At 40.9% G+C, this 13,473-nt stretch overlaps 1 long non-coding RNA gene across 2 annotated transcripts; it reads right to left on the reverse strand.

Moving 5' to 3' along the window:
* Positions 1-8,720: 8,720 nt before the first annotated feature.
* Positions 8,721-11,336, reverse strand: LOC129434486 (uncharacterized). Of its 2 annotated transcripts, XR_012365274.1 has the most exons (5): positions 10,632-11,336; positions 10,251-10,312; positions 9,945-10,007; positions 9,721-9,836; positions 8,721-8,891 (listed from the first exon to the last, which is right to left on the reverse strand). It is a non-coding gene; the product is annotated as an uncharacterized lncRNA (long non-coding RNA). The 2 variants fall into 2 exon arrangements; XR_012365273.1 differs by having other exon boundaries at positions 10,251-11,334.
* Between the last annotated feature and the right edge of the window lie 2,137 nt (positions 11,337-13,473).

Genomic DNA, 13,473 nt, shown 5'->3' on the forward strand with positions numbered 1-13,473 from the left:
AAAGATAATTTATTTAACATTAATAAAGCACAGATGCACTTCATAGCACATCACCAACACATTCACAAAAATAGATTTTAATTCAATTATAATAAACACACAAATTGGGGATCGGCATCCAGCTCCTCTCAGGAATAAGTCCACAACTCTCCTATCTGGAATAAAGAGAAAAGCCACAGCAAAATACACATCCACCACACGTGCACACAAGCACAGACACACTGCACCTCAAAATGGAGCACGGCAATCAGTGAGGAAGAGTACCACCACCGAGAGTGAAGGGAAACAACTCCTAATTTCTTCTGCTTTCTGCCGCCCCAATTCTAATAAAAAAAAAGAATACAATGTCAAAAACACCTTCATACACTTTATCAAACGGTAAAGCAGTAAAGCAAACAGTCCCGGCTGAAAGCAAACAGGAACTACAAATCTACCGCTTATCAGCCGGACAGTTTCACAATAAATACTCCGATGTGCATATACTCAAATACAACATGCACATTTACACACATCCTTAACCGACTGTAACCGTATCTGGTAAAGCACGCCACGTCGGGGACAAAGGGAACTTCAGCCCCGCTGGCAAATAATGCAGACAAGTGTATGAAGATACATACTTTAAACAAAACTCCAAACAAAAAGAAACTAAACAAATAGTAATGACTTAACTAAATATATACATTTAAAGGGCCATTTCACCGTTAGGAACATTAATCTTTATGGAAAGTGAGTCATATTTGTAGTCAAAATGTAACATAAATGTAGAATTTTGTGCCTATTTGACAGAGAAAAGACAAAATGTGACTTTAGAGCACATTTGTATGAAAAACTACAACTGCCACTATGCACCACAATGCACAGCTCTGCAAGCCACTCCCATTACTCGGAACACGGCTCAGACATGCTATTATGTACATAAATGCCACGTTAGTAAAACAAAGAAAATAGCCACCACCACTGTGTCTGACTGACACCAATCATGATTTACTTTTAAACGTGATGTTACATTGTGGTACACACAATAACACTCTGGCCTGGTGTGTAGCAAAGTCTTATTCAAACAGTAACGTGCGGTTTCAGATGCGCAGTACAAATGTCTTTCCAAGTACTTAAAAAAGTGTATGCATTTTAAATGTTTATTTAGTTTTACCAATTTTCTTTTTGTCTCTACTGTAATTACATTTGTGTTATTATTTGCCTCACTGCTCTCACAATATAGACATATAAAACACTGCTCAGATATGCTATTGTGTACATAAATGCCACGTTAGTATAACAAAGAAAATATAAACACTCACTTTAGTCAGACGTCCGTTTAACCCTCCATCCTCCTCCACACAAACGCGTCCCCTCCCTTACGAAAATTAACCATAGTTTTACTACAGTTAAGACCAAAAAACCATGGTTACTGTAGTAAAACCATGGTTACCACAAAATAACCATGGTTTTGACAACCATGGTTTTCAAAAACGATAGTTAAACCATGGTTAGTGTAGTAAAACCATGGTTTTGCTCATAGTAATCAATTGACCAAAAAACCATGGTTACTACACTTTTACCACAATAAAACCATGGTTAATTTTCGTAAGGGCTGCACAATATCTCCACAGACGCGCTGCCTCAGCTCTTTGAGCTTGTGCTCGTAAACCGAAACACGTCTTTGAAATAAGCACGCGACCAGAAACATTCACAAAACAAACGTCCATATCCTTATCTGATCCAGAAATCTTAAACCGAAAGCAAACGGCGCGAGTCCGTCCAAGCTTATATACTCCGCAGCGCGTCTGCTCGTAAACCGAAACATGTCCGTGAAATAAATGTTCCAAACGCGCGCAAAGTTCCTCTCTTGCATAGAAACCTTCACCAAACAAACGTCCATATCCTTATCTGATGCAGAAATGTTATAAAGAAGCCACACAGCGAGAGAACAGGCAAGCTTCTCTACGCAGCAGAGGCCGATGGTTGCTGCTTCTTCACCGGGCTCCTCTACCCAGCCGATGCCCAGGCTCCGGCCTACTCCTCGGGCTTCTGTTCCTCCATCTGCCTGAGCTCTTTGCAGTATTGTGGCTCATAAAGGTGCAATGTACAGCGGATTAGAGCATCACGCTTGTAAAATCACCCTCTTCCATGTAATATTGATTAACTTCCACTGTTATTGTAACATGAATTCTGGCTCGCTCCACAACTTCTGTTTAGCTTAGCTTAGCATAAAGATGGCGGCTGGTCGTTTTTTTTCGGTCTGTGTTCGTATATTTTCGTAAGTCCCACCCACTTATCTGTAATTGGTCTGAAGCGTGAGTGGGTCCCACCCATAGCCCCCACCTTGGAAAAATGAGGAATGAGTGTCTGTAGTCTTTCACACTCAATAGAGATACAGGATTTCCTTCTTTCAATGACGCAAAATGACGATTTTTACATCATTGAAAGAAGGAAGTGCCTCACGGAAATCAGTATTTCTCGCCTCTCAGGGGAAACTGAGGGAATGGTGCACGACCATTCAAAAACATGACTGGGGTTCTAACAGTACAAAGCTTAATGCAAATGGGTGAAGTTTCCCTTTAAACAACCAAAACAATTAAGAAAAAAAGAAAAGAAACTTTAAATCACAAAAATAAAGAAAAACATTTACAATTTCTCAAGAAAGTGGTTACTGAAAAGTAGACGGACGTCAATCGTATTATTTGGAGTAGAAATACACGTCCTGGATCGATACGGATCACAGTAATAATAATCAGCTTAGGCTGAAATTAACACAGACAGTCAGGGAGTGAAGAGTTGGTCCGGAAACAACAGGTAAACCGATCTATCCACAACCACAGGCAGTTGGAAGATCAGCAAAGGGGAATAACAGTGTAGGTATCTTAATCAAATCCAAACGGAGCAGCACAGGGTGGATAACGCACACGCATAGCGGGGGGAAAGAACCCAGCACAACCCGCAGCAGTATAAGCAATAAACCCAGTCCGTCAGCCCACCACAACACGCTCCAGGCGTCTAAAGAAACAAAGAAAGAAATAACTAACAAACACTTACCCCATACACAACGTGCTACAATTTAAAAGGCATACCTCCGTGAATGAGACCGCCGCACAGATTAACAACGTGCCAGCTGTTCACATGCCCTGCATTTCCTCAGTCCACTATAAAAAATAAGGCTTGTGTCATAAAACAGCCTAAAAGCCACCGTATCTTAGCAGCCTACAGCCTTACCTCTCAAGCCACGATACACCGGCAACCAAACAAAACTGCAGCGCTTAGATGACGCAGATCCGGGTGGCACACGGTCACCCTGAAACGGTAACGTTTAGATGACGCACATCCGGGTGGCACAAGTTCACCCCTTTTATCTCATACATAACGAGGCTCTCCCAGAGTTGCTAATTACCATTAACCCCTTATGTCAGCGTATACTGCCACACACGCATTGAAAAAAGATAGATATGTATTGATTCGTGAAGTTGAGGTAATAACATAGTTTAATATGGCAAATGGGTAGACTATTCCTTTAACATTCATTTTCAAAACTATGCTACTCACAGAGTGGTTTGTGGTGTTCATTGATGATTAAAAACAAATATATCAGAGCAATGTATGATTTCAATCCGTGTTATTTGCTATAGTGGATCTATTTTTTCAGACACCTCACAACCACCTATATACTTCCGCTCTATATTTGAGTCTGAAGCATTAGCACACTCTTGACCACTTGATGGCGACAACCACTTTGCCTTACAAGGATGCTGAACGGAACTTGGTGTCTAGCGTATAGACAGTCACAATCGAGCTCAACTTCAAACCTAAGGCTGGTCACTGAGCCATCAAATATGGGAAAAATTTGTGCCCTACTCCGAGGGCACAGTTGCTCTGCTCATGCTAGCATTCTGAGAGAAACCGAGCGAAAACACTACAACCAGATGTAAACAGACCCCTTTTCCATTTCTGGCGGTAGAGTGATATATCAGCGAGCAATGAGTCTTCCAAGAGAAGTCAATGGAATTTTACAAAATGCCAAATAAAACACGACAGAAACTGTATTTCGCTACACAATTTGTTTTTAATCATCAACGAACACCACGAACCACGAGTAGCACCCCTTACGAAAATTAACCATGGTTTTACTACAGTTAAGACCAAAAAAACATGGTTACTGTAGTAAAACCATGGCTACCACAAAATAACCATGGTTTTGACAACCACGGTTTTCAAAAACCATAGTTAAACCATGGTTAGTGTAGTAAAACCATGGTTTTGCTCATAGTAATCAATTGACCAAAAAAACATGGTTACTACACTTTTACCACAATAAAACCATGGTTAATTTTCGTAAGGGACAGTTTTGAAAATGAAGGTTAAGTGTTGTTTTAATGACATGTTTGTGCAAGACCCTTGACTTCCACTCTGAGGCAGTCAAGAGATGCTTCTAAATGAGTCAAAAAATTCAAGACACGACCCATTGGCAAAATTACAGTGTCCATCACTGTAATTCATCCAAAACAAACCAAAAATAAGACTCAAAGTGTTAAATATCAGAATTATCCTTTAATGGACCATTTCACCTGTAGAAACATTAATCTTTATTGAAAGTGTCTCATATTTGTAGTGGAAATGTAACATACATTTCGTATTTGGTGCCTATTTGACTAAAAAAGGGGTGTTTGTAGTCTCACCACCTCAACAATATTGGACTTCCTTCTTTGAATGATGCAAAATGATAATTTTTACATCATTGAAAGAAGGAAGTGCAACACTGAAATCTGTATTTCTCCTGTCTCAGGAAATGATGCATGACCATTCAAAAACATGACTGGGGTTCTTAAGATACAAAGCTTAATACAAATGGGTGAAGTGTCCCTTTAGATTTAAAGTGATTGACTGTGTCTGATTCACAGACATCAGTTGGCAAATCATTTCAGAGCTTAGCAGGGGTGGTAAAAGTACTCAAAAGTTATACTCGAGTAAAAGTATTTATACCCAAATAAAAAATGACTCCAGTAAAAGTAGAAAGTCCTCCAATCAAGCATCACTTGAGTAAAAGTACAAAAGTATCCAATTTAAAACGTACTTAAGTACCGAAAGTAAAAAGTAAATATTATAAAAAAAATGTATAGCAATAATTAGGCAGATCAATTGTTTTGGCAGCATGGATGGAGAACCAGTTGTGCTTACTAGCCTCCAAGCAAACACATACTGTTCCCCTAATGTTCAAATATGGTTCCCATTTGGTTATTTATGGGAACCAAATAAGAACGTTCCCAATCCCTGCAGGTTATTTTTAGGTTTAATTTTATAACCTAACGAGAACCTTCCCAAAACATTTCCTGTAGGTTAGACTATTTTTATTTTTTATAACCTAGAGAGAACGTTCCCTGTATGCTATTTTTTTGTATAACCTAGAGAGAAGTCCCACTGCTCCGTATGTATTCACTACTGCTGCTATCCACCCATTTTTTGGAAATTAAGTGAAAACATCATTAAATCCATTGTATTCTTTATTAGTGCGTAAGTCGTGCGCGCTCCACTACTCCAGCAAGCGCTTCTCTACTCTGTTCCTCCAGCATGCGCTTGCGAACGTAGTTTAATTTTACCTCAGAAACAAACATTATTTTACTGATTTCTTTTCTTTCTTTCGTCATTTAGTAACTTAAATATGAGAGAACAAATATATATTTTAGTGGTTTTCGATCGTAAAGTCTATATATGAGGAGAATATGATGTTAAAAGAAGCTTTTGATTGATGTGAAACGGGGATAGCTAAAGTTAAGCGGATAAACTGTGGTAAGATTTGTTAAAGTGAATGAAATCTTTTTGTCTCAGAGAATTAGCTAATTATTTTATCTTTTTCTTCATTTAGTGACGTTAACTTAAATATGTGTGGACAAAAATATATTTTAATGATTTCCAATTGATTTGACACGTATTATAAAGAGAATATGATGTTAAGGAAAAGCTTTGAACATTTTATCTAAAAACGGATTGGCGACTAACTGCAGTGGTAAGATCTGTAAAGTATTTATTTATCTGTGAATGAATATCTGTTTTAAGTCCTCTATATTGTGTTGAAGTTATAATTTATATATTTTATAAAATACAATGAATGTAATCTAAAAACAATATGTGATGCTGAGTTTTTTTATTATTAAAAATAAGCTCCAGTTCATGTTTTCTGAACAATAAACACTGTTTACATGATTTTTAGTCTAATTATTTGCATTAAGGCATATCATAATATTTGGTTAGGGGAACGGCAGCGAGAGCTGAACCTTCACCTGTTTCTGCGGTCATCTTCCACTTCGCAATGCGCGCCGAACTGACTGCTGAGCATATGCTGGCAAAGAGCTTGTGCGCGTTCTTTTTTTTTTCAAAAGAAAACCCAGTTTTTCATTGGTTTGGAAAGCCAGTGTAATAAATACTTGGAGCGGGCATGGGGAAATGTATCGGAGTAAAAAGTAAACTTTTTCTTTTTAATTGTAGTGGAGTAAGAGTAAAAGTAGATGCAAATAAAACATACTCAAGTAAAGTACAGATCCCCGAAAAAAGTACTTAAGTAAAGTAACGAAGTATTTTTACTTCGTTACTTACCACCACTGGAGCTTAGACACTTTTGATATTCTAGGGATAATTAAGAGACCAGAATTTTGCGACCGCAGTGTACGTGTCGGATTGTATTCTGATATTAATTCTCTAAGATACGAAGGTGCTGGGCCATTTAAGGTTTTATTGGTGATTAATAGTATTTTTAATTGTATGCGATATTTGACTGGTAGCCAGCATGACATGGGCATGAATTAAAACAATATTAAATTAAAAGATTAAACTTAACTTACATCATTTTTACACAGAAACCTCTTCAGCGTCAGCAAGGTCGACCACATGGTACATGACCTCTGTAAACACAAACATGGATAGACATCATATTAAAAAAGAAGACAATCATACAACTTTAAAATATATTTTGACTCCAAGCTTCTTTACAACAGCATATAACGTTAGTTTATCTTAAACTTAAAGTGAAGCTGGCTTGGTTACTAAACAGAATAAAGTTATTAAAACAGGCTTGCAAAATAAGCAGCATCTATCAGAACTAACTTACAGCAATGAGCTTTTAAACAACAGAAGATCGTCTATATCGTTTAAAATAGCAGAAAGAGCCATTTGCTACAGTTAGCAACACAATCTTCAACACAAGTAATCTTGCAGTTTTATTTTTAAAGTTTTAAACATCGAATTGATTCGTTTATCAGGTATTTTGCATGTAACTTTGCTCACTGAAAACCCGCATGTTTAAGTTCCTAACGTTACTATGTACAGTGTATAACTTACTCTTAATGTTTCCTGTGTGTGCTTTAAATTAAAACACTTCTCGCATAAAGACAAAAATAATCACAGTGAAGAACAAAATAGGAACAAATATGGAACATATATGCGCGATGTAAAGGAATGAAAGTCAAACTTACCTCAGCCGTACTGTTCAGCACGAAAACGAGTCAGGACTCAGTAGCGGTTTGAAATAATGCCGTTGATCCTGATTGGTGGGAATGAATGGGTGGGTGCAGGTGCATTCTGGGAATTTGAGTCTTTTGCCCTGGCGTTGGTACTGCTGTAGCATGCTGTTGTAGATGTATTTTGACTACAATTTCCAAGATGCATTGGATGTTTTTTTTCTCATTATTTTGGATCCTCTGCTGGCACTTTATGTACTTTTTATAATCTGCGTTTTCACACTGATTTGTTCTTTATACTTTATCAAAAATAAAAATATAAAATATTTTTATAAAATGTATAATGTTTACAAAACATGTTTAGTTGACAAACATGTTGACAGTTATTTTGAGTGATGCTCAGATTTTCTTAAATAAAAAAAACCTTTATCAATTGAATTACATTAGCATAATAATACATGTATTTAGTAAACACTTGTAGATATATAATGTTTTTATCCAGTTTTTATGTTATGTGCTGCCTTGAACCCCCCACCCAGCTTTGAAAACAGAGACAGCACCTCTGTCATTAACCCTTCACACCTCACAACCAGCACTCCTTATAACCAGCTGTGAGGATTCCTAGAAACTTCCACCAGTTCCTGTATACATCCATATACACAAGGTTTCTGGATGTTTCACGGGTTTACTTGTGAGTATTACGTTTCCAAGCACTCTGCCTCATTTATCTGGCAAACCTAAGGTTTAGCAGGGATTTCCCATCCGTATTTGTCCGGATACAGCTCTTTTCATGCAGTGTCCCAGGTAGCAAACAGACGTTGGCCCAACGTTTGTTGTTGTGTTGGGCCAACGTTGGGTGCTGACGTTGGCCCAACGTAATTTTGTCCGTTGGGCCAACGTTGGGCTAACCATGTTACTGGACGGCCGGCAGACCTTCTGCCAACCTAAAAAAAACCTTACCAACCTTCTGCCAACTTAAAAACCACTAAAACAACGTTGGGCCAACGTTAGGCCAACCATGTCATTGGACAGCCAGCTCCCAGCTAACAAAAAAAGGTCCCCAGGATGTCCCCTAAACGTCCTCTGCAAACGTCCCACGGACGTCATTGTGTAGGGTACCCGTTATGTCGAGCGGATGTCCGTGAGGACGCCTCCGGACTTTCACAGGGACGTTCGCAGGACGGTCAGCAGACTTTCGGGAGTTTTAGGGGACGTTCGCCTAAAGTCCTCAGCATGTCATTTTATTTCCCTGCTAACCAATGAAAACAGACACGAGAAACATTGTATACCACAAAGTACTTTTATTTTAATCCAACAGTTGTAATTATGCTGTGCTCCATGTTTGTGTGTGCGTGCACGGTGCCCGATCTCCCATGCGCCTCAGTCAAACTCGCTTCAGCTGCGTGTGTGTGCGTGTCTCTGCGATGTCAATTCTTTCCGCTGTCTTCTAACCTAAAACAACGAAATGAACACATTCAGAAGTTAACTAATTATTTTTGGATATGTTTAAAATGTCTTGCAAAAAATCCCTAGCAAAATGTTTAAAGGGAGCCAGAATTCTGTGCTTAAAATAGAAAGCATGCACAACTCTCTTTTACCTAATATTTTATGTTTATGGTATTATTGTTGGTGTGACAGTTCACTCAAAGTAAAGGTGGGTAAATTTGGACATATGGTACCCATTTTAGGTCTAAATGCAAATCAATCTCGATATGAATTCTGAAAACCAGCTAAAACCAGCACAAGCTGGTTGACTGGTTTTAAGCTGGTCTCTCAGTCTGGTATTAGCTGTTCAGGAATGTGTAGCAGGATTTGTTTTTTTTGGCCACTTTATAGCTGCAGGCTAGAAAACTAGCTGACCCACCAGCTTAAACCAGCTTGACTAAGCTGGTGGGCTGGTCTTAGCTGGTTCAAGATGGTCCTCCCACCCTGACCAGCTAAGACCAGCTACAAGTGAACATACACACCTTAGAGAGAGCATAGATCACACAGAGTACAAAAATATTTTACTGTTACGTAAAATAATGTAAGTTGTCTTATTTATTGATCTTTGATATTATTGTAGGTTTTGTTGTGGGTTCAGGGCATCTTGAAGTATACTATGAATAAGTGTCAGATAGATCTATGGTTATATTCCAAAGAATCAAACATGTATCTTGTTTTAAAAATAGACCATTAACTATTAACTTATTCTTATTTACAACATATTTACTTTCAAATATATATACAAAAACATTTGGGAAAAGTTAGCAGTGACGTGTAATGTTGTTATGACACATACCATCTTTTGAAAGTTAGCTTGGCTTGCTCATTGACTGATGTTTTTCCGACCACTGCTGTGATGTTGTCCTGAATTTGGTCTACTTTCAGAATGATTCTCCAATCCAAGATTTCTTTCTAGGATTTGTTTTGAAACAGTAAAACATTACTAACTACACAAGTACAATAAACAAACAGTAAGTCTGCCTATTAATATTTTAAGATAAAAATAACAAAATAGTGTACCTGATTCTTCGAATGGCAGAAATTGACTGGTGTGCTGCAGTTGTGATTGTGAAGGACATGGAACTGTGAACACAACCCAGATTAGAAAAAAATAAAAAATTGATGATGTAAGTATTGTAGTAAATGTTGTAAAATGTTGAATGCTCTATCATTTTTAAGTCACTTTAGGTGTATGCTAAATGAATAAATAATAGAAATAATGTAATCATCATTATACTACAAATACTGACTGAGACTAACTTATATGTTTTTAATTCCACAGAAGTATGACTATTTAAATGACTGTTAACATATAAATGTACTCACAATAAGGTGCCTCAGACAATATCATAGCATCTTTTTGCTTTGATGTACTGGTTGCTCCTCATCTAACTCAGAAAAAACAGGAGAAAAATCAGAATGAAATAATAATATGATAGTAAATCATATTGTGACCTTTTAGTTTTACCATGGCTCCTCAGCTGAAAAAAAAAATACTAAAAACATTAACATGGACCATGTACACTTTAGTTTAACGTTTAGCATTTAACAATCAAATATTCAACAGTTGGATCTTTTTTAAAGTTTTTACTTACACTTGTGCAATTGCTGTCAATAATGATTAATTCACATAATGATTAAAAATACACAATGATTCCCACTGTTTAAAATCATATGTAACAATGAATGCAATGACAATGATATCACCTTTAATAATGATTTCACCTTCAGATAATTTACTGTCCTGCTGACCGGTGAAAAAAAATGGATTTAAAGAAAATATGTATAGAAACATGCATTTTTCTTAATCATTCCAACTTTTTGTTTTGTGTACTGACAATGTTATCCAGGGCAGGACTTACCAGGGTGGTGTCACGTTCGGTTTAACACCGGATAGTGGAAAATAAAGAAGAACCCAATTGCAAAAGATGTACAAAAATAAACTCTGATTTATTATAAATAAACTGAAACACCCACGAGGGGGTAAAACGGAAAGGAACAAAACAATGTAATGGAACACAAATGACTGGAACAGATACACGGGAACCATAACACTGGGAATATACAATAACGCACGCACACCACACAGAGAACACAAGGGCAATATAAAGACACCACATCAATGGGGAACAGGTGAACATAATTAATCACTTAAGACATGATTACATAAGGGAGTAGGGTAAAAGTGACAAGACACTGGGAACACGTGTTACACATACATGATGTGAAACAACACGTATTCCCACATAAACACAATGCTGCCCTGGTCCTGCCCTCTGGATAATAACCAAGGTCAGGCAAGACCATGACAGCCACACCACACTGGGGAACACGTGTCACACAGAAATAATGTGAAACACACGTGTTCCCACAAAACACAATGCTGCCCTGACCTTGCCCTCAGAACATAGACCTGAAACAATACTAAGGTCTGGCAAGGTCACGACAGCAACAAGACACCGGGAACATGTGGAAGCCACACACAGAATGTGGTCCCACATGTCCCCACACAGAACATGATACTGCCACGGTCCTGTCAGATGCACTCAGACCTACATCTAGCACAGATGTCTGGCAGGACCGTGACAGTACCCCCCTCTTTAAAGGCGGATCCAAGACGCCATGAACAAAAAAAAAATAAAACATTAAACACGAGGAACGAAAGACTGCACAACAGAAGACAACCACGACAACATTACTACAAACAACAAAGGTAAACACGCATATGTGACAAACGGGTTGGGATGGTGTAACAAAAACAATACATGATGAAGGGGAGGCGGGGAAAAAACAGGGGGAACAAAATGTCCATGGGGAACATGATTATTAAAGTCCCGCGGCTGAAAAGCCGACTGATGACGTGTCCCCGGCTGCGCCGGCTGGTGACGTGTCCCCGGCTGCGCCGGCTGGTGACGTGTCCCCGGCTGCGCCGGCTGGTGACGTGTCCCCGGCTGCGCCGGCTGGTGACGTGTCCCCGGCTGCGCCGGCTGGTGACGTGTCCCCGGCTGCGCCGGCTGGTGACGTGTCCCCGGCTGCGCCGGCTGGTGACGTGTCCCCGGCTGCGCCGGCTGGTGACGTGTCCCCGGCTGCGCCGGCTGGTGACGTGTCCCCGGCTGCGCCGGCTGGTGACGTGTCCCCGGCTGCGCCGGCTGGTGACGTGTCCCCGGCTGCGCCGGCTGGTGACGTGTCCCCGGCTGCGCCGGCTGGTGACGTGTCCCCGGCTGCGCCGGCTGGTGACGTGTCCCCGGCTGCGCCGGCTGGTGACGTGTCCCCGGCTGCGCCGGCGGGTGACGTGTCCCCGGCTGCGCCGGCGGGTGACGTGTCCCCGGCTGCGCCGGCGGGTGACGTGTCCCCGGCTGCGCCGGCGGGTGACGTGTCCCCGGCTGCGCCGGCGGGTGACGTGTCCCCGGCTGCGCCGGCGGGTGACGTGTCCCCGGCTGCGCCGGCGGGTGACGTGTCCCCGGCTGCGCCGGCGGGTGACGTGTCCCCGGCTGCGCCGGCGGGTGACGTGTCTCCGGCTGCACCGGCGAGTAACGTGTCTCCGGGTGTGTCGGTTCCAAGGCCCTCTTCATCCTTCTCCTCCTCCCTTTTGACACAGGGAGTGCCGGTCCGAGACTGGCCCCGGGAGTAGTATCCAGCACCGAGGAGACGGGAGTCGATCTCCCCATCCTGACAGCTCCGGTCATCATGATCCTCATATTGGACTGAGTCTGGCGGGATCCATCCGATCCGATCGGTCGCCGCCTGGCATTACCTTCGGGCCCGCATACGAGTGGGTCATAACACTCGTAACCCGACTCGTATGCGGGGCGGGATCTCCTTCCCCGTATCGCCAGGCGGCTGCCAGCAAACATCCCTGCTGGGTTCAGTTGGGTGCGTGCGTTCTGTCACGTTCGGTTTAACACCGGATAGTGGAAAATAAAGAAGAACCCAATTGCAAAAGATGTACAAAAATAAACTCTGATTTATTATAAATAAACTGAAACACCCACGAGGGGGTAAAATGGAAAGGAACAAAACAATGTGATGGAACACAAATGACTGGAACAGATACACGGGAACCATAACACTGGGAATATACAATAACGCACGCACACCACACAGAGAACACAAGGGCAATATAAAGACACCACATCAATGGGGAACAGGTGAACATAATTAATCACAGGGAGTAGGGTAAAAGTGACAAGACACTGGGAACACGTGTTACACATACATGATGTGAAACAACACGTATTCCCACATAAACACAATGCTGCCCTGGTCCTGCCCTCTGGATAATAACCAAGGTCAGGCAAGACCATGACAGCCACACCACACTGGGGAACACGTGTCACACAGAAATAATGTGAAACACACGTGTTCCCACAAAACACAATGCTGCCCTGACCTTGCCCTAAGAACATAGACCTGAAACAATACTAAGGTCTGGCAAGATCACGACAGCAACAAGACACCGAGAACATGTGGAAGCCACACACAGAATGTGATCCCACATGTCCCCACACAGAACATGATACTGCCACGGTCCTGTCAGATGCACTCAGAC

Source organism: Misgurnus anguillicaudatus, chromosome 22, assembly GCF_027580225.2.
Source record: "Misgurnus anguillicaudatus chromosome 22, ASM2758022v2, whole genome shotgun sequence".
NCBI lineage: Eukaryota > Metazoa > Chordata > Actinopteri > Cypriniformes > Cobitidae > Misgurnus > Misgurnus anguillicaudatus.